At 40.8% G+C, this 22,046-nt stretch overlaps 1 protein-coding gene across 2 annotated transcripts in view; it reads left to right on the top strand.

Moving 5' to 3' along the window:
- Positions 1–22,046, top strand: part of LOC126416411 (sodium-coupled monocarboxylate transporter 1-like) — a 182,116-nt gene that overhangs the window by 2,489 nt on the left and 157,581 nt on the right. The gene's annotated exons all lie outside the window — the stretch shown is intronic.

Below are 22,046 nucleotides of genomic sequence, written 5' to 3'. Positions count from 1 at the left end.
CTTGAGACTAGGTCAACGAGAATTTCCCTACAGGTCTTAATGTGCAAGTTTGCAAGTATCAAAATCTATGAGATAAAAGGCCGCACTTTTTGATAGCTTCGACTTAGAAGATTATACAGGGTAAGTCACCTAACATTACCACTGGAAACACCTCCCAAACCACAACAAACACTCAATAACCAATACCGCAGTCAGAAAGTGAGGAGAGGGACTGGTGTAACTGGTTAATACAAACCATTGAGAAATACACAGAAGTATGATTTTCAACGCATACTTACATTTTTTAAGTGGAAACCTGTTATTATTTTTAGCACAACTGAAAATAGAAAAAAATACTTAATCAATCCCGTTTCTTACATCGTAAAATGTTAATACATCTAGAGTAATGTGTAACGTAAAGTTGAGGCTTGAGTAACTTATAACGTAGGTACAGATGAGCCATGTTACGTCCACATGTTAACATTTTTATCAGTGTTTTTCTCTGAAGAACACTGTATGTCACTGATTCGTTGGAAGAAAATATGCATTAACATGAGAAAGTAGTTAAACTTACAAATTTGTTTTTTCTTTTCAATTACAGAATGTAAAAGAGTGTGTCCGAACATTTCAGGCCAATAAATGTTCAAAGTGGTGTCCATCATTTGCTGCACAGATTTGCAATCTACCGCGTGATGAATGTCTTACACGACGCAGTACATCTGGTCTAATGCTGCCTCAATACGATGTTTCATATCCTCTGTGGTTGGAGGCACATCACGGTACACGTTCTCCTTTAACATACCGCACAGAAAGAAGTCAAAAGGTGTAAGATAAGAAGAACGGGCTGGCCAATTTATGCGTTCACGTCCTATTACAGGCCCGTCGACCATTCTATCAATGGTCAGCCTAGTGTTCGTTGCAGACTGTGCATGAGCACCACCATGTTGATGCCACACACGTCTACACGTTTCCAGCCGGACATTTTCTAGCAATGTTGGCAGATCATTTTGTGGAAACTCGATGTATTTTATAGCTGTTTGGGTGCCTTCAATGAAGTGAGGACCAATCAAATGGTAGACAATTACTCCGCACCATACATTTACATTCCACGGTCGCTGTCGCTCTACCTGTCGAAGCCAGCGATCTTGTCCATCGACCAGTAATGCATGTTTCGTAAATTCACTGCACTGTGGTTCGTGGTTTGTGAAACCTGCTTCATCGGTAAAGAGGTAGAACTGCAACGCATTCTCTGTTAATGCCCATTGAGAGATATTCACTCGATTATTAAACTGATCTCTATGTAATGGCTGGTGCAGCGACACATGATACGGGTGAAATTTGTGACGAAGTATGCGCATTACACTACTTTGACTCATTGCACTTCCTCTAGCGATGTCACGTGAACTCATGTGTGAGTTCACGGCAACAGCAGCTAACAAATCAACTGCACATACCTCTCCTGCGATGGGTTTGTTACGGAACCGTCTGCATGTTACGACCATACCTATTGTTTGTAGATGTTTTCAAATGTGCGACGCGTTGGATGGTCTCTGTCCGGGTACCTTTCTGCATACAACCTTCAGGCTGCAGCTGCATTTTGGCTACACTCGCCATAGATGAGTTTCATCTCTGCCTTTTCAGAGTTAGAATAAAACATTTTCACAGTTCTTACAACACTGTACACACTGTTATAATTGCGACCTTCTCACATTCCTACTGTGCATACGTCTGTTCCTACTTGTGTACGGTATAATATCACAGACATCCGGCAACACAGTGTATTACAGTTATTCTGAGTACAAGGACTAATTCAGCAAGCGCTACATGCAGACACTGAGAAAGCCAAACTCGTGAACATTGTAGTCCTCGTAAACATACCCCTGCACATCATGCTTGTTACAACACGTGACTGAACGTTTGAGGTTTCAAGCGTCAACTTTACGTTACAAAGTACTCCGTATGTACTTAACATTTTACAATGTAACAAACGACACTGATTAAGTATTTGTTTCTATTTTCAATTGTCCTAAAAATAATAACAGGTTTCCATCTAAAAAACCATTAGTAAGTGACAAAAATCATACTACCGCACATTTCCCTCTCCTCACTTTCGGTCTGTGGTATTGGTAATTCAGTGTTTGTTGTGGTTTGGGAGGTGTTTCCAGTGGTAATGTTAGATAACTCACACTGAATTTATTACAGAACCAATGAACCATAGATTCCTGTATGTAACATAAATGTCAACTTGATACGTCTACGCGTTCTTGAGAAAAAGGGGTCTTTACAGACATACAGTCAGATAAAAAATGATTTTTTTCATGTCATATAATTATAATTTAAAATTGGAAATTTTCTCTTTTACTGTGAAACTTTTCTTCTTGGCAAATTTCATTATTCTAGGCCTACGGGAAGTACCCCTTAGGATTTGACGAGTGAGTTTGCTAGTATTAAAATATGTAACAAATAGCCGTGTCATTTGACTGCTTAGAAGCTTCAGTTTCTTACACCACCAAGGGACCACAGATCTTAACACGTCACATAAATTTCAGCATGATAAATCTAACCATTCCTGAAAAAGTCGGATAGAGAGACAGATGGACAACAAAGTGATCCCATAAGGGTTCCGTTTTTACCGACTGAAGTACGGAGCATCGTAAAAATCACTATAATAATCGTGCAATTATGCAATCACTCGACGAGCGCTAGCACAAAGTTGTAATTATCATGTCCAAAAAATGCGTCAGGACGATGATATTTGGTGATGCTGTTACCTATTCTCTACAGTGCGTCGGATATTTCCCAACGATGGATGCCTTGCTGCAGACCTTCCACTAAGAAAATAAAATGTCCTCATTATAGAAATGCCAGTCCATTTGTGCCATGTTAGCAGAAGACGGATCGGGGGGGGGGGGGGGGGGGGGGGAGAGCAGGAGAGGAACAGGGGAGGGGGGGGGAGGGTGCTCGCGTTCCGCATTCTAAAAATAAAATTAAAGATTGAATCTCGACCGCTGAAGTTCATATACAAGTTATTCGGAAAGTAAGATCCAATTATTTATAAAACATACCACCATCACAATCTTATTCAAACCCCTTTTTTTAATATTTAATTTCTCATATGTTCCTCCGTTTTTACAGACTTTCCAAACCTGTTTAAACATTTGTCACAACGCTCTACAAGCTTATTTATGGATTCTTCCGTCGCTTCTTGTTAGAACAATTCCATATTGAGGATTGAATAACACTTTGGCGGTTTTTTTGTTCTACTGATTTTTATTTGTATGAATTAGTTTTCGGCTATTAGGCCATCTTCAGATAACTACTGGCTATTGTGCACAAGGAGTTTGTGTTCTTACGAACCAAAAATTCTGCACTAAGATACAACTCACTTACATACGATCTTTAGTTGTGGTATTGTCTTTGGAATTGTCAAACGGGTCTTTTGACTTTTTTTCTGTAAAACTGTTCCTCAACATAATAAATCACATTTTATGGTTTGTCAGTACCATGCATGATAACAATTAGAATTATTTAGAATACACATTATTACAAAATTACAATTTTTTGTATTTGTTGTGAACAGTTTGCACTGGACACTAATTGTTGGTTGTACAACAGCGATGTTTTCTTTGGGAGTTACATTTTGTTATTAGAAAAATTGTGCATTAGTATATATCAAATATTACATTGTTACAGTTGAGTTACAGTTAGGAATGTAAAGACATAAGGGATATTACATTATATTGGGGTGTGAATTTGTTTACTATTGGGACGCTTTGTGGTTAGTAGCAGGTTTACTGTACAGCGTAAATTTTAAGAGTTGTGATGTGCTCAGTTGCAATTGGTCATTTAGAACCAGCTGGGGATTTAGGGCTAAGTGTTTGTTAATTTCAAGTGCTTCTAGTAGGCTGAGTTTTCTGCCTTTGTTGGGTATATGTAGCACTTCTGTGTGTGTTAGATACTTGTTTCCTTCTTTGAGCACATGTTCAGCAATGGTGAAGTCTGATTTATTTAATCTTCACCTGCGTTCATGTTCAGTCAGCCTTGTTGATATGGACCGGCCCGTTTGACCAATGTACAGTTTATTGCAGTCAGTGCAGGTTATTTTGTAGACCCCACTGTTGCTTAGTTCATCTGTTTTGTCCTTTCTGCTGAGTAGGAGATTAGCTGTAGTGCCTCTTACATAAAATGATGTTTAATAGTTTTGGGATTTCAGTGTTTTGGCTAGTTTGTCTGATAGCTTACCTAGATATGGAATAGTACACCAGTTGATTTTTGGTGTGGTTTTTATTGCAGAGGTGGCATAAATGTAGGGCAAGATTTTCCTTCTTTGTTTCTTGTGTAGGAGTTTGTCAACTAATTCAGGGTTATAGCCATTGTTATGGCTTTTGTATCCCTACGCATAGACGTCTGCTGCCTGTGACGGTAATCAGTTTATAATTGCTTCTGTTGCGATGTGCTCGCGGCCGAGAAACTATTTTAGAAAAACTGCTCGGTGCCAAGTCAGGAATCTACGGTGGGTGGACAATATGTTTCCATCCAAAAGATGTGATCAGATTCTGGGTTTAAGGCAGAAAGGTTTCTGGCATTTCATGCAGCAACAAAACTCCACACATCAGGAGGCCACATCGCTTTTTCCATATTACAGGACGAAGTTCAGTCAGCGTAGCGCAGTAAGCGGCTGCGTTTATTTCAGTCTCTTGCTGCGTAAACTCGACTAACAAGACCCCATGAATGTCCCAAAACACGGTTTCCATTACCTTGCGTGTTGACGTTGTCTGCTTGGTCTTCATTTTGACTGCTGATGTCGTCTGACGTCATTCCATCGACTGACGTTTCAACTCTGGGGTCAGAAACCCACATCTCGTCCCCTGTTACAGTGTTCTCTAAAAACCGATCACGTTCCTTACGGCATCTATCCAAAAAATCAAGAACGCAAGCCACTGCTTCCATTTCGTATTTCTCAGTAAGTAGCTTGGCAACACAATGTGTGCATAGTTTGCGAATTTACAAATTTTTAGAGACAATTTTGTGCCGAGTTGTTCTACTCACAATCCGAAATTTCTATGCTAAAGCCGAAATGGTGTGCCGCCGGTCTTCACGAATCATTTCGTACACGGCTTTGATCAAATCTTCTAAGATCACTGATTGTCGCCCTGATCGCGGTTCATCACGGACATTTTCATGTCCACCCATTTACGTAAGCACTTCGCTGTCACTCATAGCACGCCATACACCTCATTTATCTGGCGATGAATTTGCGCTGTTTGAGTGTTCCTTGGTGTCAAAAACCTAACCATTTATCGTATTTCACAGTCGTCGGGCTGATCGAATGTTTCAAATATTTTGGACACTGTAAACCGCACCCTACGACAAAACCAACGTAAACGGCGTCTTTGGCATACCGGGTGTCTGTGCACTTGCACGTTTCTATGTTTGTGTAACATTCGATTAGTTACGGCGATTCTGACTTTACTTTCCGAATAACCCTCGTAATTTGGGTTGTCTTTCCCGGGCGTATCACCGCTGTGACGAGCCTAAAATAAAAATCCCCCGAAAAAAGTAATTTTCCAGTACAAAAAATCGTATAAAGCGGTCATAGAATTCGTATCTGACTGCCTTCAATGACGTTTCGCCGCTTCGAGCGACGATAATCGCCAAAGAAGTGGGGTGAGTCTTTGGATCACTGTTTTAGAATTTCAGCTCTAGCTAGCTCTGTAACAGAAGTACACTTTTATTTCGTGATGATGTTACAACGTTTCAAGAATGATGGAGAAGGGAAATGTGTCAATTTAAGGTAAGGGACCCTGGACCGGAAGCGACCGAGACGAAACTTATAACCGAAAACCGTTCTGATACCTCTGACAATGGAAATACATGTATTGGTACTATTATTACTACGAGTGTAGGGATATAATATGGACAAAAACAACAAGAATGTCTAATTAACATCGACTCTCAACCGCCTAACTTACTAAACATGCGCACTTGTTCATCTTCGATACTGTAAAACACATCTCATCTACTGCAAGATATTTGGTTTTCATGTATTTGGAGAAGCCTAAAAGAAGAAACAAACGTCTAGTAAACGTGGGTTCAAAAATGAATACATTAAGAACTACGAGCGCCTGTTCATCTTCGCTGCTGTGTAACAGCTCTTCTATTGTATAAGTTCTAATAGCTCTTGGTGTTTGCATTTTCGACTCCATGTTTACTGGACATCTTTCCTTCTTTTGGTCCAAGCTACCTCCTCCAAATACGTGAAAACCTAAGAGTCTGCAGTAGAGAACATGTGGTTTATAGTATCGAAGAGGAAAAAGTGCTCATAGTTCTTAATGTATGGAATTTAGGCCTATGTTTACTAGACTTTTTCTTGTTTTCGTCCACACTGCCATTTCAACAAGTTTCCTACCCTACAATCTTAACAACATCAGTATCAGTACATGAATTCCACTGCCAGAGACATCAGGACGATTTTCGCTAATAACTTCCGATTCTGTAGGGTCTGAACCAGGGTCCCTTACATCCAATTGATACATTTTCACTTCTCCACCATCCCTGAAAGTTTGTAACATCATCAAGAAATTACCAAGTATTTTCTTATCCAATACGAAACGATAGCGCTAGCATTATTTGTGCTGCAGTCTTTTTCCAAAACTGTAAGTTACTCCAGGAAAGTATGGTTTTTCCAGATGTGAAAAACTGTTAAATTATTATGTCATTAGAAAAGTGGTGCGGTCGAGAAAATCTTATCAGTACTGTATTTAACGGTGTCTGTGCTACACTATTACTTTACTGTACACCAATAATCTGCAAGCTAAATCAAATTAATAAGAAGTACTATCAAAAACCAGTTACAAGTTAAAATGATTCTGAAGTAATAGCTATTGGCAATTAACGCAAATTTCTATTTTCACGACAGGTAAAGTTGTTAAGATAATGTAGAAACTAAGTTCATTTGCAAATATCACGTGTTGCACTGTAGGATCTCTCTTTCAAGGTATAAGATGGTGCGCGCCTGACGAGCTTTAACATCTACACATTATGTAACTAGTTTTAACAATATACACAGTTTTACTCACCATGAAACTCTGTAACTGAAGAATTAACAACATACTCCAAATAGTTTTAATATATTATACAGCAGTTAAACATGTAGAGCTCGTAATGTTTACAAAATCCGCACAAAACATAATCTCATTTCTCACAGCGACAGAAACAGCAGAAAACTGCCGGAAACTGCTTATGGTGATCTGTAGAGTGCTTTCCTTCACATGATTCTAAAATCGGTTATTATACTGAAACACTAGTCGGGAAAAGCCATGTGTTCCTCGGTGCAGTAAGCTCCAGCAGTTAATCACTTCACCTACTAAATGACAGACAAAGAATAAATAATGGTCCCAGCTCCACGCAGCAATTAAAAAACTTCACATTCGGCAATTGATTGAATATTAGTACCCACAGAGTCATACATATTCACTAAGTAAAGTAAACGATTAATCACTAAACTATAAACTCTCAGTATATTCTGCAAATAATAATACAGATGCCCCTCAAAATAATAACTGCATGTGAGTCTTTGAAAATAATCATACAAAACTGCAGTATCTCTACACAAGTATATGCCAGTCAAGAATAGATACAATTATACATTAACTTGGTTTTGCACTGCCGGGAACTCTGCTTGTGCACGTCACAACTTTATGTTGTTGATTGTGTCCCAGTATCTCACAATGGTTGACAGTGACTACGGCCATGGAGTTTCAACGGTAATAAATAATATTTTAACAGCCTAAAGTGTAATGACTTCACGAATAAACGTCACTAAGGTTGTGGACCGAAACCTCATCAAAATTCTGTATCTGAAATTATTATTTCCACATCTTAAGGCTCTAAGCAATATGGCACTTAACATCTGAGGTCATCAGTCCTATATCTTACGTTTGCAATTAATATTTAGTGGGGAATAAGTGCGTAACTCGAGCTTTATAAGGGAGACGCAAATTTTGATAGCCAAAATAAGCAGCATGCTTGATTGTGTCGTTTGCAGAATGAGCTAGGGCGTTGTATCGGAGCAAAAAGACCCGCTTGGACAGCACCCCATGCAGCTTCGCCTTGACAGCATCCAGTAACCTTTTCAGAGGAATTTGGTGGTATGCTCCTGTGACAATTTGGATACGAACATATTCTGTTAGAACCACTTCACGGAAGTCCCACTAACATCGAATTGCCTAATCCAGGGTTGGTACATCCACATTTTTCCACTGCTTGCTCCTTGCTCATTTCTCTGTGGGTCACAGTGCTACACCCAACAATCGTTCATTGTGAGGCAGTGGCTGAAGAAGTCATCTGGCCCGGTCTTACGCAGCCACAACATTTCCTTTACCCCTTCGGTTCGATGGTGTTTTTAAATGCATGTAACTGAGGCGCCTTGCCACGGTTCGCGCGGAGGTTCGAGTCCTCCCTCGGGCAAGGGGGCTATGTTGTCATTAGCGTAAGTTAGTTGAAGTTAGGTTAAAGAAGTGTGTAAGCCTAGGGACCGATGACCTCAGCAGTTTGGTCCCATAGGAACTTACTACAACATTTGAAACATCCCCTTAGAAAAATTTATGAATTACTGTGCTGGTAAACCTCTTACGTTATTTGATTCTCAAGCAGCTGAGCAAAACTGAACGTACTCACACATTTCTCTCTTTACTTATTCTGATCATCACTAAACTGACACACAATATTTTTAGAGCAATGCAAACTGTCTTTCAATAATCCCTACAAAAGAATGGCCGTGGCTAACTATAACCTATACCTTTCATGAATCACTTACCTCACAAAAATTTTCGTTACTCGAACTACAGCAATACAGCGAGCGCCAATACTGGCAGCTAAATAAAAGATTCTAACTACTGAAGGGACTAACTACTGATAGGCATAGTTAACAAATGAAAGATTTGGATAGAGAACAAACAATGTATTTACCTCAATAGTGTTCAAGAGTCACTGCACTTGGTCGTTAAGTGAAGGCCCGTGGCCTCTGCGTTGTCCATGATGAGGGTTAATGCCTAAAATTTGACATCCAGTCTTACAAATTTCGTTTTCCTGGCGGACACACGTCCAGATCATCCGCTCTCAAAACTCCGCCATCTCTCTCCCCACATCCACCACTGCTGGCGGCTCACCTCTAACTGCGCAATGCTACGCGCTGTTCACATCCAACTGCCCAACACTGCAATAGCAAATATTCCAACAATGCAAATCAGCCACAGACTGCACACGGCGCAGTCAGTGATTTTCATACAGAACGCTACGTGGCGTTACCAACATAAAAACCTAAACAGCCTACTTACACATTCTAAAATTTAAATTTTGAATGCATATAAACAGCCGAGGAACTTAGCGGGCGGTGATCTTTGCCGTGTTCAAAATGTCGTGCAGTCTGTTGACAACTGATACATGGCTGATTTTCATTACGTCTCTAGTGTAATACGCCAGTCTGGGAGGAGCAGTGACTCTACTTCTCTAGTGGTTCCGGCTCTTCACCGGGACATGATCTGCCGCTTCGTCCTTAGTCATTTAGACTTGTTTGAGCACACGGGAAGCTACTCATAATCTAACCACTGTGTCATACAGTGAGATGACAAAAATCATGGGACACCTCCTAATATCGTGTCGAACCTCTTTTCACCGGCCAAGCAATGATTGGTTCAGTTGCGCTAGAGGACCCACACCATTCCACACAAACACAGCTCACACAATTATGAAGCCACCAACAGCTTGAACAGTGCCTTGTTGAAAACTTGGTTCCACGGCTGTGTGTAGTCCACAACACACTCGAACCCTGCCGTTAGCTCTTACCACATGAAATCGAGACTCATGTGACGAGACTACGGTTTTACAGAAATCTAGGGCCCAACTGATCTGGTCACGAACTGATATGGTCACGAGCCCAGGAGAGGCGCTGCAGGCGGTGTCGTGCTGTTAGAAAAGGCACCCGTATCGGTCGTCTGCTGCCATAGCCCACTAGCGCCAAATTTCATAACTGAAACTTTCATCGTACTCCCAGTTTAATTGCTGCGGTTATTTCACTCAGTGTTGGTTGTCTCTCAGTACTGACAATTCTACGCAAACGGCGCCGCTCTTGGTCGTTAAGTGAAGGCCCGTGGCCTCTGCGTTGTCCATGATGAGGGGCAATGCCTGAAATTTGATACTCTCGGCACGCTCTTGACGCTGTGGACCTCGGAATATTGAATTCCTTTACGATTTCCGAACTAGAATATCCTATGCGTGTAGCTCCAACTACAATTCTGAGTTGAAAGTCTTTTAATTACCGTCGTGTCGCTATAATCACGACGGACACATTTTCAGATGACCCACCTGAGTACAAATGACAGCTCCGCCAACGTACGGTCAATTTATACCTTGTGGACGTGATACTACCGCCATATGTATGTGTACATATCGCTATCTTATGACTTTTGTCAACTCATTGTATGATGGTGCGTTGCAGTCCTACACTTCCTCTAACTTAGCAACAAGTGTTGCAATGTTGCTTCCCTTCAAATGCTGAAAGTGAATTACCGCACTTCATCAACGGACTACGTCGTTTTGCTTTGGCTCCTCAAGCGATGTGTTACGATGCCGTGTCGAGGGTCTTCAGTGTGGGCTGTGACTACAAACATGTAGCTGTAAACAGACAAAAAATACGAGTTTTTTTTTTTTTTTTTTTTTTTTTTGGAGTGGTCATTAAAACTTTGAGCAACCCTCGCCTATCATTTTAAGTTTAGAAGTGCCATTGGATTGTGTCCATACACTTTCAAATTGCGCTGCTATATGGGGCTTTGGAGAGTGGATACTATGAAACTGTTTGTGGTAGTGTTTTCCTTTGTGTCAATCTCTATATTATCACGTAAGAATCGTTTTACGTCTTTTATTAGGAACTTTAGTGGGCCCATGGTTAAATTTTGAGCTAGGGAGTGAGGCGAATTTGATCTTTCGAAATATGTGACTGATTAATTCTGAATTTGTAATTTAGATAAATCTTTTGCAATGTTGACTGGAAGTTGTAAGAAATTTTGAAGGTGGCAGGGATAAAATACAGTGAGTGAAAGGTTATCTACAACTTGTACAGAAACCAGACTGTAGTTGTGTTGAATTTTTTTCTGTTAAGAGCGACGTGTTGAGTTGCAGCTGCAAGGAAGTCTTTAATCCAGTCGCAAATCTGGTCCGATACTGGGTATGCTCGTATTTCTTTCCCTAAAGGACAGTGCGGGAGTGTCAAATGCCTTCCTGGAGGCAAGTAACACGGCTTCACCCAATGAAATGGAAGCAGTACTTGAGGAGGAAGTGAGATTGGGTTGTAGCGTATCCCCGATGTTATTCAATCTCTACACTGCGCAGGCTACGAAAGACATCAGCGAGAAACTTGAAAAGGTAATTAAACTGTAGAAAGAAGAAACTAAAACTTTGAACTTTTCCGGTAACATTTTATCCTATCAGAGAGCGGAATAGACCATGTCTTGAAAAGAGGTTAGAAAAGTAACACGAACAAAATTAAGGCAACGTAATGGAATGTATTCGAATTAAATCAGGTGGTAGTGATGGAATTAGACTAGGAAATGAGACCACTAAAAGCAGCAGATCAGCATTGTCATCTGTGCATCAAGAAGTAGAGAGTATATAAAATGCAAACTGCCAAAAAATGGTTCAAATCACTCTGAGCACTAAGGGACATAACTGCTGAGGTCATCAGTCGCCTATAACTTAGAACTACTTAAACATAACTAACCTAAGGACATCACACACATCCATGCCCGAAGCAGGATTCGAAGCTGCGACCGTAGCGGTCGCGCGGTTCCAGACTGTAGCGCCTGGAACCGCTCGGCCACACCGACCGGCTGCAAACTGCCAACAGCAAGGAAAACATTTATGAAAAAAGAGATATTTGCTAACATAAATGTTATAAAGTTTTTTCTGAAGGCCTATAGAGAGCTTAACACCGAACTTCTTGGTGCTCCTGTCTAAAGAGGTGGTGAAAGCGTATCGTTTCCACGAAAAAACTGCCGTTTCTTGGTGATAAGCAGTAAAATGCCAGAGATATGTACTAATGTTATGAAGATATCAATACTCCCATCGTCTTGATCTATGGCAATCCACGTTCAGTTGTCAGAAGAGGGTAAAACTTAATGCTTAAACTATATGCGAGAAATTTTAAACTCAGGTTTACTATCACATCATAAATTAATTCTTTCTTAATTTTGGCAACAGCTGCCTCCCATTCTTTTCATCGGTTCCCATTACCGCACCAATAAACGTCAAAGAACTTGGGTACAATTGAATGAGCAGTTGAAATGATAAAAAATACTGTGCTGTGTAGGACATACTGTAGGTACATATTTCAAAATTTTCCCTTTCCCTCTTTGCACTCTAAAACTTTCGGATCACATTTGCACAGGATGTGAAACATGAACGTCTGAAACCATATGTTCCTGCCGAACCTTCACTTCTGTGATGCAAACTAATACGCCACAGGTAACAAAAACTGTAGACGGTTAGAATTAATCGTGAATGCTTGTGTGCATTACCTCTGCAACGTCCTTATATTTGACCATGTCAGTGTTCCACACGCCCAGTTAGATGGGTTGCAAACCAGACACGTTACGTGGCACTACCTCTACTTCATCAGCCCCTCAGTTCACTGGCACTCCAGTGCCTTGCATCACAGCCGATTCCTGTCATGTCATCACAATCGAAACACATATTTGTTACAACAGTGGTATGTGGGCGAATGTTATCCAGTTGGAAAACATCCCTGGGATGCTGCTCATGAATGGCATCAGACTGATGTACAGATTTGTTGGCAGGGTGCTTGGGATAGTGACGAGAGTGCTCTTGCTGTCATACGAAATCGCACCGCACACCGTAACTCCAGATGTAGGTCCGGTGTGTCTAGGCACGCAGACAGACTGCTTGCAGGTCCTCATCTGTCCTTATAACCAACACCACGGCCACCACTGTCACCGAGGCAGAGCCAGATTCCATCAGAAAACACAATAGACCTCCACCCTGCCCTCCAATGAGCTCTCGTTTGACACCATTGAAGTCGCAAATGGCGGTGGTTTGGCCTCAGTGGGACGCACGCTACAGGGGGTCTGGCTCGGAGCCGTCCTTGAAGTAACCGATTTCTAACAGTCCGTTGTGCCACTGTGGCTGCTCAGACTGCTGCTTCAGATGCAGTGTGATGCGCCAGAGCCTTACGCTGAACACGGTTGTCTTTCCTCTAGGCCGTGCCAGGTGGCCGTCCGAAGCCCGTTCTTCTTGCGACCGTACATTCTCGCGACAATAGCAGCCAGCAATCATGGACTGTGGCTACATTCCTGCCAAGTCTTTCTACATTACGTAGAAGGAGCATCCAGCCTCTCGTAGCTTTATTACACGACCTCGTTCAAACTCGATGAGGTGCTGATAATGGCTTCTTTGTCGCCTTAAAGGCATTCTTTACTAATACTCACCACGTCCAATCTCTAAGGGTAACTAACACTCACGCTGTTGCAGCGTGTATTTAAAGCAAATCTGCTGTGCATCCTCATACGATGCCACAACTGCCGCTGTTATGCGACTGGGGTGATATCTGAATAGACATCATTGTCAGATGTATAAACACGCCTACCAATTTTTGTTTACGTCGCATAACTCCTTCTTGGTGATGCGACTTTTTTCCGTCAGTGTATAATATAAGAACAGTCCATCATCCATAAATTATCTTTACTCTTGTACAGAAAAGAACAAAGTATTCAGCCATAATAGTATCTGATTATCTCTCTTGTGAATTAAAGATGCTGGCAGGCAATGACAGTTTTAGAAATACATTGAAATCCTTTCTGAGGAAGAGCTGCTTCCAGTTCATAGATGATTTCCTGTATAGACAGTAAGTATGTGGTTGGACGGCATTTAACAAATTTTGTTGTAGGCTACAATTTAAAAAAAAAGGCAGAGAAAAATCGAGATATGTAATTGACTAGTGTACAGTCATTTTTCCACAAAGAAAATATATCTTACTCAGCACGACTCGGTCTATTGCTCATGAAAGATACCTATATTGCTAGTCGCTCTGTGGTAGAACTTGTTCTGATTTCCGTTATCTGGCCAGGCTACTTGATAATCTAATTCTCACTGAATACTGCTGTGCCTCTATAAAAAGGTGTTTTTCTTTCCTCTATCACTTCTTTAAAGTTCATTCATATTAATTTGCACATCTCCATTACTTTATCTTTCCTCAGTAAATTGTGGATTGTGCAAGTAAATTGTATTACACTGAGGTGATAGCAGTAATGAGATACCGATCTGCACATATACAGATGGCGTTGGTATCGCAAAAGGTACAAAAGAGCAGAGCATTGTCGGAGACGTCATTTGTCCTCAGGTGACTAACGTGAAAAGTTTCCGACGTGGTTGTGGCGTCACGACTTTCAACGCGGGTTGGTAGTTGGAGCATTTGGGAAACCTTTAGTGAATTCGGAATTCCGAGCTCCAAAGTGTCAAGAGTTTGCCGAGAATACGAAATATCAGGCATTCACTTAACGAATGATAGAAGCGTTGTTTGCATACAGTTGTCATTGCAAACAGAGTCATTCCATGTCAAATCAACACACTTTAAATAAAAGTTTTACCTCACCCTCTTAGATTTTGCTGAAAGTTGGCATACTTATAGTGGGTGTTGAAACTAAGAAAAATACCAAATTTCAACTTTTTACCTCAAACCATTCCTGAAATATGGTAATGTAAACTTTTCAAAAACTGGCCAAAAATGTGTGAACGGACTTTTTTTAAACTGCCCTAGGAGCTGCCCTAATCGAGCTAGAGAACTGAGAAAGGAGTCATTTTGCACCATTTTTCATGCTCTTTCCAGTGATAGACAAAAAACATAGCTTCTAATTAATAACCTTTTTCAAAATAGTAATTAATATTTTGATTTAATTTTTTTTGAAAAAGTACATAATTGAAAATTTTCAAAATATTTCCATAACTACTTCGTACTGTCGTACATCACATGGCAAAATATAAATGTGGGATGATGATGGGTTCATTGTTAAAAAAAAAATTCTGGACTCTTGTTTTTTCACTAATGGCCCTATTTTGACCAAACTGACCTTTAAGGTAGTATGTCAGTAGAGGACCATATACATAGGCCTTGATGGCTGTACAATAATTCAGAGACTAGAGCCATTGTTGAGATGATGTAGTCTGCATTGTTACCTTCTAAGGCTTTGTGTGCCTACAGCATTATTGTGCACTGCGGTTTTAGTGCAAATCAGTTGTTACCTCTGTGTTGACCAGCCTGTATCTATTATATTTAATAGTTCATTTTCAAGTAAATCTACACATTGAAGGGCAGTTTATAAGTGGTTTTTGTATAAATATGGAACCAAGTAAAAAGTGCAGTGGTGTAAGAGTGCAGTATTGTAATCCATTGAAGAAGTCAAATCATTTTATTAGAGACAGAAAAAATTGAGAAATGTCACAACATGGATGCCCAAATAATTTCCTTAAATACCAAGTGGTGCCAAGATTTGCGATAAATGTAGGAAAGATGTAACCAAATTGAAAAAAACACCAGAGCCCATCAGTTATGAAAGTGTTGAAGAAGAATCTTCTGGATCAGAGATAATCATCCGAGACCAAGACCCTGAATTCACTCCAACTTCAGTACCTGTTAAAACATTTAACACAACACTTCAAGAACTAGGTGAGTCCCCAATTGACAAGAGAAAACTAACATCTAGGCATTACGCCAAATCAAAAGTGAAGAAAATCTCATCAGTGACATGTAAACTTCTTCTTGCTCCTGAAACTTCTTCGTCAGATACTGATAATGATGAACCCGTTCTTGAAAATCTTAAAAGAAACTTTAAACATTCTATAAGTAGAGCAAAAAAACCAATGATTCTTACAAGTTTACCTGAAAAGTGGAGTGTCAGGGAAATAATGAGGGAATTTAATGCCCCTAATTACATTGTTCAGCAGTCCAGAAAGATTTTGAAAGAGAGAGGATTTATGGAAGGTCCAAACCAAAACCAGGGAAGTGTTTACCAACAGAAACTGTCAAAACCGTACATTCATTTTATGAAAATGATGATGTTAGCAGGGCAATGCCAGGTATTAAAGATTGTGTGACAGTTACAGAAACAAGTGGAAATAAAACAAAAACATCAAAAAGACTTATTTTGTGTAACCTTAAAGAAGCTTACAAACATTTTAAAGACAAGTTTCCTGACACAAAAATAGGATTCTCTAAATTTGCTGCGTTGAGACCAAAACATAGTGTATTAGCTGACCAGAGTGGCGCACACACACTATCTGTGTGTGCACAACTCACCAAAACATAACATTAATGATAGAGAATGCCAAACTAAATACAGTAACAAACAGCACCTTAAACAATTATAAGCAGTGCATTGCAAAAATGCTTTGCAACCCATCATCAATTGATTGCAACATGGGAAACTGTGAATATTGCCCAGGAGAAACTGTCATACGTAAAATTTTAAAAGACTCTTTTCGTGAAAACTTAATTGAAGAAGTTCAGTTCTGACAGAAGATGTCAGTTGACCGATGTAATCTGGAAATTGTTCAGAAAACTTCTGAAGAATTCATAGATTTATTTTGTAGTAAGATGTCAACTTTGATTCGGCATGACTTCATTGCCAAGCAACAACGAACATTCTTTAACTCCACAAGAGAAAACCTTATGGAATCTGAATTTGTTGTCATATGTGATTTTTCAGAAAATTATAGTATAGTTCTGCAGGATGAAGCTCAGAGTTTCCACTGGACAAGACAACAGATTACCATTCATCCTTTTGTTATATATTACAAAAAATTGAGCATATGAGCATTGTCATTGTTTCTGATTGCCTGGAGCACAATACAACTGCGGTTTACACCTTTCAAAAGAAGCTAATTTCATATCTAACAAATAACATTTCAAAAGATTCCAAAAAAGAAATACTATTATTCTGACGGTTCTGCCGCTCAGTATAAAAATAAGAAAAACTTCCTGACCCTTTGCCTTCACGAGGAAGACTTCAACATAAAAGCAAAGTGGCACTTTTCAGCCACAGTACATGGGAAAGGGCCTTGTGATGGAGTAGGGGGTTCAGTAAAGAGACTGGCATCTCGTGCAAGATTGCAAAGGCCATACCAAAATCAGATCCAAACCGCACGAGATCTATTTGAGTGGGCAGTGGATAATATCACAAATGTTGATTTTCCATATTCCTCTCAAGAAGACTACGCTGCTTCAGAAATATTCTTAAAAAGCCGACTTGAAGAGGCATTGACAATCAAAGGAACACAACAATTTCACGCTTTCATTCCCAACACTACATCAAAATTAATAGTAAAATACTTCTCAGGTGATATGCAGAGTTGGGAGAGGGAAGTAACTACATCACCAGACAAACTGAAGTTACAAGATGTATCAGGCTATGTCACCACCGTATGTGGCAGAAACTGGTGGCTTGGATACATTTTAGAAAAAAACGAAGAACTTGATGAAGTGAAAATAACTTTTCTTCATCCATGTGGACCAGCTAAGTCATTCTCTTATCCTGCACATGCAAATGTCCTGTGGGTGTCAGTTGTGGATGTTCTCACAAAAGTGAATCCATTTACTCCGACAGGGATAACATACATTCTTCATGAAAGTGATGTAAACCAAACCCAGTCAGCTTTATTAGAATGTAATATGTGAAGTTCCAAGACAATTTATTGGGAAACTGCTTTCAACTCAAAACTTAATTTTTGTCTCAGGTTAGTGTTAATGTATATTTTATAGAAAGTTGTTTCAAAATTATTGTTAGTACCTATCGTGTTAAATTTAGCTATGTACAGATACCTGTTACTCAAAAACAAGCATTACGTATTTAATTTGTTTAATAGTTCCATTTCAAACATCATGGACCAGAACTATTATGTAAATACTTGTACTTATTCATACTTTATTTCAGTTTGTAGTTAAAGGCTCAATTTCTTGTTTTTGTTATATCGGTTAATATACTCTTAGTGAAGTTGTATGAAATTAAAATAAGCAATCAACTTAATTATAAAATATGCTGATTAGGTTTGGTTTTCTAATACTTTTTTTTACTTACCTTTCAGTATATTTTAAAGAAATTCCTGTTTGTTAAAGGTCAATTTGGTCAAACTAGGGCCGTTAGTGAAAAACAAGAGTCCGGAATAATTTTTTTAAACAATGAACCCATCATCATCCCACATTTATATTTTGCCATGTGATTTACGATGGTATGAAGCATTTATGGAAATATTTTGAAAATTTTAAATTATGCACTTTTTGTAAAAAAATTAAATCAAAGTATTAATCAGTATTTTGAAAAAGGTTATTAATTAGAAGCTATGTTTTGTTGTATATCCCTGGAAAGAGCATGCAAAATGCTGCAAAATGACACCTTTCCCAGTTCTCTAGTTCAATTAGGGCAGCTCCTAGGACAATTTTAAAAAAAGTCCATTCACACAGTTTTGGCTGGTTTTTGAAAAGTTTACATAGCCATATTTCTGGAATGGTTTGAGATAAAAAATTGAAATTTGGTATTTTTCTTAGGTTCAGTGCCCACTATAAGTATACCAACTTTCAACAAAATCTAAGAGGGTGAGGTAAAATAGGTGTGTTGATTTGACATGGACTGACTCAACAGACAACCAACACTGCGTGAAATAACCCCAGCAATCAACAAGAGTCGTACGAAATTCGGCGTTAATTGGCTATGGCAGCAAACAATCGACTTGAATACCTTTGCTAACAGAACGGCATCGCCTACAGCGCCTCTCCTGGGCTCTAGACTATATCGACTGGACCCTAGAAGACGGGAAAACCGTGGCCTGGTGAGATGACTAACGATTTCACCCGGTAACAGCTAGGATAGGATTCTAGTGTTGCAAGTTGTCAACAAGGCACTGTGCAAGGTGGTAGTCGTTGCATAATGGTGGGGCTGTTTTTACATGGAATGGATTTGGACCTATGGTCCAACTGAACTGTTCATTGACTGAAAATTGTTATGTTCGGCTAGTTGGAGACCATTTGAAGTCATTCATGGACTTCATGATCCCAAACAACGATGTCGTGACACCGGGCCGCAATTGTTCGCGATTGGTTGGAAGAACATTCTCGACAATTCGAGCGAATCATTTGGTACCCAGATCGCCCGACATGAATCCCATCAAAAATTTATGAGACATAATCGAAAGGTCAGTTCGTGCACAAAATCCTGCACCGGCAATACTTTTGCAACAGCTGCTGGTGCACGCACAGCGGTTTCGGAGCATACCGTTCATCGTACGTTTTTGAACATGGAGCACCGCAGCAGACCACCACTATGTGCTCGAAAAGTTCAGTGCGCCACGGACAAAGGCTGGTGTGAGCACTGTTATGCTATGGGAGACATTCTCTGCGACTGCATGGGATCTGAGGCAGTAATGGAAGACACACTGATAGCTGCGAACTACCTGCATGCCTTCATGATTGATGTCTTGCCCGACAGCAATGCCATCTTTCAGCAATATAATTGCCCGTGTCTCGGAGCCAGAACCAAGCTGTAGTGGTTTGAGGAGCATTACAGTGAACTCACGTTGATGTCTCGGCGACCAAATGCGCCTGATGTAAATCCTGTGGAAGGCAAAACAGTGGCCCGTTATTTACGCGAATTACGTGACCTCTCCGTAGAAGTCTAATCCCACATATCTCCACAAACATACCAACAACCTGTCGGGTCACTGCCACGCAGAATCGTAGAATCAGTGATGTATTGGAACAATAGCACAGCGGTCAATGCCGTCACGGGACGCTCAAGTTACACGCACCTTCAGACGACACGTGTATTGTTGCCCACAGGCGAGAGCCGACCGAAAACAATGGCTCTAAGCACTATTCGACTTGTCATCAGTCCCCTAGACTTAGAACTACTTAAACCTAACTAACCTAAGGACATCACACACATCCATGCCCGAGGCAGGATTCGAACCTGCGACCGTAGCAGCAGCTCGGTTCCGGACTTAAGGGCCTATAATCGCTCGGTCACAACGGCCGGCAGAACCGACTCAGACGCTGTATTTGGGATGCAGGCAGTTAATCCGCATTCATTTGCCAAAATGCGTTCGATAACCTAAACCTGCAAGTTACCGATACTTGGCCTTTGGCAGAATATGCATTCGAATCTTCTATGGCGCCCACGCCTCGTCGATTTGTGCGTTTCAAGCGAAATAGCGCATACAAAAACTTTCATTCTAGGCTCAATCCTTTCTAGAAATTGCATAGCTTCACGAAAAATGCGACGGTGCGCAAGAATGTGTAGATATATCAAAATACCAAACACACAGTGGACGCACCCCTCTGCAGAGAAGATGATATTCCTGTAAACCATCTAATGTAGCGGATCACTACTGGAAAACAGTCGACAGCGCACTGCTGATTCGAATTTCTCTGTCTCTGCCATCCTTTCCCTCTAATCTCGGATGTATTGTCAGTGGATGCGTTTTAGCTAAACACTCAACCACTACGTTAATTGGCTGGTCGGTGTGGCCGAGAGGTTCTAGGCGCTTCAATATGGAACCGCGCGACCGCTACGGTAGCATGTTCGAATCTTGCCTCGGGCATGGATGTGTGTAATGTCCTTAGGTTAGTTAGGTTTAAGTAGTTCTAAGTTCTAGGGGACTGATGACCTCAGCTGTTAAGTCCCATAGCGCTCAGAGTCATTTGAACCATTTGAAATACGCTCATTAATCTAGCTGTTGAGAAGCCGAATAATGACGCTATACGTGGCTCTTGGCACATCGAATAGATCGGAACCAGCACCGATCACGAACGATCAATGGATGGGAAAGGGTCAGCGGTATTGAAAGAATTTCTTGCAACGTACATGCTTGCAAACCAGCGACGAGTAGCTCGCCTCCTTCGAGAATCCGCTATCGTTCTACCCAACAACTTTCACAGAGCCGAGAGGCGTTTAGATGCCTTACAGATAAAACTATGCAGAATGATCACCAAAGATGCGTTTACGGCCATTTAATTTTGGAATCTATTGAAAACGACCACGTGGAATTGACTCCTGCAGAGGAATCCGCATCCATTTTACTTGAGTTGCCTCATCACTTGGTCATTAGAGACAGACTGGGGAACACATAGCGGGAAAACATCAGGCTTCGCTACAAATTAGTGTTACAATTAATTTAATCACCTTTGCTGTAACTAAAGCTGTCCACTTGGAACTAATCGCCAACTCAAAAACCGACCGATTCCTGCTAGCCCTTCAAAGGGCGTCGCGTTCCACACATTATTTACAGTGATAACTCCAAAACTTTCCATGCAGGTGACGGGTTGGTAACAGAAGTATGGTGCGCTATCTCTACTGACAAGACACGCCAGTTCGTCGCACAACAGATTATCACATGGAAATTTATAACACCACGAGCGTCTTGATGGGGAAGCTGTCGCAAACGGATGATTGACTCGACAAAACGATGCCTCCACAAAGCGCTAGGGCGCAGCAGCATGGATGAGGAATGTCTACAAACAATACTCGAGCACACAGACGCCGCCCTTAATTCAAGACCTGTCACACAAACTGACGACAAAGTGCTCACCCCAGCACACTCGTTGGAGGAAGGCTGACCACCTTACTCACGGTCGCTGAGCCACCAAAAGCAACAGAGTTGGTAAGGCAATTTAGGCTTCAGCAGAAGATATCCGAAGACTTTTGGAGGTGCTGGAGCAAAGAATGCTTATTGATCTTTCGGACTTTCTGTCAAGTCAAGAACACTGGCAAAGCACTGAAGGTCTGGGTTGGCGATATTGTACTTCTAAAAGGGGACGTTCTTCCCTCACATGTGGAAGAGAGCGAGAGGAAAAGAAGTACGAGCAGGTACAGCCGCACTATCTCTGTCATCCTCGTTACCCCAACTGGAAGGCATGTTACCAGCCCAGTCCATCTGGTCGCCCCACTGGAAGTCGACCACAGTGTGGAGGACGTGGAATATCAGCGACACTGTACATCGTTGTCCTGAATATT

Source organism: Schistocerca serialis, chromosome 8, assembly GCF_023864345.2.
Source record: "Schistocerca serialis cubense isolate TAMUIC-IGC-003099 chromosome 8, iqSchSeri2.2, whole genome shotgun sequence".
Taxonomy (NCBI): domain Eukaryota; kingdom Metazoa; phylum Arthropoda; class Insecta; order Orthoptera; family Acrididae; genus Schistocerca; species Schistocerca serialis.
Note: the sequence above shows the minus strand (reverse complement) of the source record. Positions and strands in the feature narration are given on the sequence as shown.